This window comes from Archocentrus centrarchus, unplaced genomic scaffold (assembly GCF_007364275.1).
Source record: "Archocentrus centrarchus isolate MPI-CPG fArcCen1 unplaced genomic scaffold, fArcCen1 scaffold_91_ctg1, whole genome shotgun sequence".
NCBI classification, from domain to species: Eukaryota; Metazoa; Chordata; class Actinopteri; order Cichliformes; family Cichlidae; genus Archocentrus; species Archocentrus centrarchus.
This window is the reverse complement of record NW_022060300.1, coordinates 13553-18432: the sequence shown is the minus strand read 5'-3', so window position 1 is coordinate 18432 and position 4880 is coordinate 13553. Positions and strand designations below refer to the sequence as shown.

Sequence of the window (4880 nt, the reverse complement as noted above, 5' to 3'; positions counted from 1 at the left end):
TCACATGACTAGTTCAGGTAATTCATGTTGTTACGAACAAAAAAATTAAATTCAATCCAAAAAATACGGAGACCAGCAAAAATTTTCTGAGAACACACACACACACACACACACACACACACACACACATACACACACACACACACACACACACACAAAAGCGGCTAATGATGTATTAAAAGAATACCAGCCGACAGGTATGTCCTATATCCTGTAGCTGATTGCACAAATGGTATTTCAGTTTTCCTAGCTGTTCCCGCTGCATGACCAGGGTACCTGTCAATATTTTTTTTCTGAGGCTCTTAAAAAAATTGTCCAGGAGTACTGAAGGCTGAAGGCCTCACATCCTTTTAACAACTCTGAACCCACCCCCAAAGGAGGAAGGAGGGCCCAGACTGAGCCTGTTCAAGACCAGCCCTCCAATCACTCAGTTTCAAAGGTCTTTAAAGGTTGGTAGGGTTCACCAGCCCTGACCTACCAGTTGCTCTGATTCACTTGGCTCTGCTGCCCTGCTTCCCCCTCTTTGCTGCAATCCTGTCTTGGTCTTTGTTCTATAGCTGGTTTTAGCTTGGTCCTGACAATCTGAGGGGCAAAGGAGAACTGATTCTCTGGAAATTGCCTTGAGTTCAATGTGAAAACACATGTAAATTAAAAGTTTTCAGTTTTATAAACTGATGCAACATATAAAGAAGAAAAACCAAAAATATATATACAGTTGGAACAAACTGTGGAAGAGCAATTGAAGATGATCACAAAACACGTCAATTATTGCAAGCCAAATATCTCCCTCTGCTGGTCTTATTAAACCACCTGGAGGAACATTATGATGTTAAAATATCAATGCTTCTGATATTACTGTGCACTGCAAAGTGGAAAAATGGTAAATGTATATGTTTACCGATAAAGTACTGTTGTTGTTTAAGCACATTTGTTTTATATATTTTTAAATTTGTGTTTTAAAAACAACTAAATGGCAGAAGGCAGATTAAATGTGAACACTGGTTAAACTAACATTAAATCAGACATCTAAAACATTTTTTGTAGCTTAATAGCCACAAAAAACAAAATTTAATGCCTTTTCTGGTTGCGTTTGTTTGTGTGACAACTTTCTACAATATTATAATTGAAAGTGTATGAAATAAAACATGAAGTGTGTCTGAAGTTCAATTTTTGGCATCATTCATAGTGGCATACTTTATTCATTTTATATAGTTTAAACACTTTTACCTTAAAATGGTGGAAAACAGTAGTTATCCACCACCATAGAAGAAATACACACTCAGAGGAAGAGGGCGGGGCTTTACTTGGTGTCAGTGAGAGAAATGAAAAAAAGCTCAAATGAGTGAGAAGGACGATGAAGGAAACATCTGTGCTGTGTCTGCTCTGTAAGTAGAATCTCTGTGTTTGTTTGAATTATTGACCTTTGACTGTCTGCTCTCCTGATAACTGATGATGGAGGAGAAGACATGAAAAACTAATCAGGCTGAATTCAAGTTCAAACACCATGAGGACCAACTGCAGGTCTGAACTGACTCTTTATCTTTGCTCAGGAGTCCAGGAAACACAGCAGCTCTGATTAGGCCCAATATATTTTTAATTATTACACACTTTTTTGGTGTTGCCCCAACTTTATTGAAACTTGTTGCTGCATCAACTCTAAAATGAGCAGATCTATCAGAGAGAGAGTCGAGTTTGTGGGTCTGTCAGCTGTTTGTGTGGAGTTGTTCTTCGTGTTCACCTCAAACCAACCTGAGTGTCATTTCTCTTTAGTTCTGATCTCACTGCTGAGCTGCACAACAAACCAAGGTCAGTAACCTTCTTCTGTCACAGCTTCAACCTGATAAATAATAAAAAAATAAATTGCAGGTCTGAAGGGGAACTTTACATAGGTTAACCAGAAATAAACAAGGACAGTTCAGTCAATATCAATATAACTGGAATGCAGACATGTATACACTCTTGAATGATTCACTCTTTGATGTATTATAAATACCAACAAAAAAAGCTAGAAAATAGAGGATAGAGCAGCTAACGTAGCTGCTATACTTGAATGGTGCAAATTTCTGTCAGATTTTGGATTTCAAATAATGGAAGACCAACTGATATGATTTATACCTGATTAAAGCCATTGGTAATCAGAGTTAAGCGCGAAGTGTTCTTCAACATTTTTGTACTTCACATGTAAATCAAGAGTGGCTGATGCAAATAATATTTTTTTAGGGTGAGTACAAAGGAGTACCTTCCAAGCAAAACTACTTAACAGATGACGGACATCCCTTATTTAGTATTATTCTCATAAAAATTTTTTTAAAGTTTCCAGTTTAGTCTATAGTTTAGCAGCATTTCTCAGAAATTCCATTTCTATCTAAGATCTAGCACTAATTTTATTAAACGCAGTGTGTAACATGAGTTGTAGTTTTTAATCTTTCTGTATGTACATGGTTTTATATTTTTTGAGGGTAAAATTTTCCTATAAAATAAACTAACTCAAGTGTAACTTCTCTTCAGTTTTCTCCTCATTTCTTTGGCCCACAACAAGCCAAGGAAACTTAATTTATTCTTCTGTTTCTGAAAATTTGCTTCTGAAAATCACAGTCACTCAGAACACTTTTAGAAATTTATGATATACTTTATCACCCTAAAAGCTCAACCATTCTTGTGTCAAAGCAGCCAAAACAGGAAACTCAGCCTGAAATAAATGGAATGACTCAATAACTCATTTGGATTTAGCTTTTGTGTTTTACAGTATTGCAAGACTTTTTTTTTAAGTGAGCTATTTTTGACAGTAATTAAATAATCATGCTTTTTTCATTGTAACCCTCACAGCTCGTCTGACTGTGAGTCCCAGCAGCTCTCAGTTCTTTAAAGGAGTCTTTGTGTCTCTGAGCTGTGAGGAGGACGACAGCTCTGCTGGATGGACTCTGAGGAGAAACACAAGCAAACAGCAGAGGACTCAGTATGGAGATGGGTGGGGGAAACCAGCTGGTTCTTCCTGTAACATCAGCTACATCCTCCCATGGGACAGTGGAGTTTACTGGTGTGAGTCCAGAGAGGGTGCCATCAGTAACATGGTTAATCTCACAGTCTCTGGTAAGCTGAGTGTGTGGAGTTAGTGTTGATGAAGCTGTGTGTAAATGGATGAAATGCTGTAGTTTGTCTCTGTGTTGAGGTGGATCAGTGATCCTGCAGAGTCCTGTCCTCCCTGTGATGGAGGGAGATGACGTCACTCTGCTCTGTCAAACAAAGACCACTCCCTCCAACCTCCCAGCTGCTTTCTATAAAGATGGCTCCCTCATCAGGAAGCAGACTACAGGTCACATGACCATCCAGCATGTTTCCAGGTCTGATGAAGGCTTCTACAAGTGTGACATCAGCGGTCATGGAGAGTCTCCATCCAGCTGGATCACTGTCACAGGTGACACACTCACCTGTCTGTGTTTCTGCAGGTTTCAACATTCACAATGTGACCATAACTTAATGACTGTGTTTGCTTTATTTCAGAGAGACACACCACCACACCTCCACCTACATCAGCCTCCATTATCACCTCTGATTTCTTCTTGCTTCTCTGTGTATCGTCATCTGTTGGATCAGTCGGTGTTGTGGTTTTGCTGGTGTTACTGGTTCTGTTGGTGAGACAATGTGTTCGGAGAAAGCCTGATGGTGAGTCTCAAAATTCTTACTTTAGAAAGTTATATAAATTATTTGTAAGATGTTGTCTATAAATGCATTCAACAGTTTTCTTGAATGAAGTGTTCCATAAGATTACTGTAGGAGCCTAAATGCAGTTCTGTGATATTTAGTTAAAAGGGCCAATAAAAAAACCAATAAATAAATACTTATTTGTAAAAGCACAGTTTAAGTTCGCAGTAGTATAAGTTAATTGATTTAGAAGGGATTAAGAGGCTTAGTTACAGGTATGTTGGATTATTTGTGTGCTATTGTAATAAGTTGATCTTTTAAAGGGCATTTGATTGTTTAAGATTGATAAAAATTGTATGGGAGCACGTAAGAGGTGATGGGGTTTTGTTGCTGTAACTTTAATTGAGGCCCATGAGGTCAGTTTCATCAGACCGTTGGGTGCAGTGAGGGGGAGCCACACGGTTTTTTGACCTCTCTCACGCTCGTTTGCTCTCGTTTTACGCTTTGGATATGATGGAAGATTAACAAACAATTTTGCGAATGTTCTGTACCACCATTTTTGTGTTTTTAGTTTAAGTAAACGTTTTTAAATGTTTACAAGTGGTGCTGTGGATTTTTTCTTACACGGATATGGATAAAAACGAGGGAGTTACTGAGAGCGTCAAGCCGAGCTCCACGGTGTGGAAACCTACAATTACTATTGAGTAAATTATATTGTTCATTTTCTTTCAATTCAGTTGATCAGGGAAAAGCTGAAGATGACATCACTTACAGTGACCTCAAGATATTACATCACCAAGAACAGCCAATCAAATGGAGCAAAGGTAGTGTTTTATGTGCTAAGTGTATATGTATGTTATATACATATAGGTGAATTTTTAAAGTTATTAATATCATTCAATGCTTTGTAAAAAAGGTCAGTGGGGGTTTTTCAGTTCCACAAACAACATTTACAGAGACAGTTTTTTAAATATTCAAAGTTGTGTATGGTGTACATCACTGTCAGTTAAAGTCTCAACTAAGACCACAGACTGTATATAAAAATGAGCATAACATCACATATTAATAACCAACATCTTGTTTATTTGCAGCCAAGTTCACTCAAAGCTGGACAAGAGGTCGGTGTGCTGTGTTATCATGCTAATGCTAGCTAGCTTGGTTTTCAAGGTGCATTACACAGACATGGTTGCCTGCTATGTAGTATTACATACTGGCCTTCTTGGCCAGACCATTAGTAC

At 38.1% G+C, this 4880-nt stretch overlaps 1 long non-coding RNA gene across 1 annotated transcript; it reads left to right on the top strand.

The window, feature by feature from the left end:
• Positions 1-3368: 3368 nt before the first annotated feature.
• Positions 3369-4470, top strand: LOC115777985 (uncharacterized). Its single transcript, XR_004019724.1, has 3 exons — positions 3369-3415; positions 3502-3663; positions 4380-4470. It is a non-coding gene; the product is annotated as an uncharacterized LOC115777985 (long non-coding RNA).
• The last annotated feature ends 410 nt before the right edge of the window (positions 4471-4880 follow it).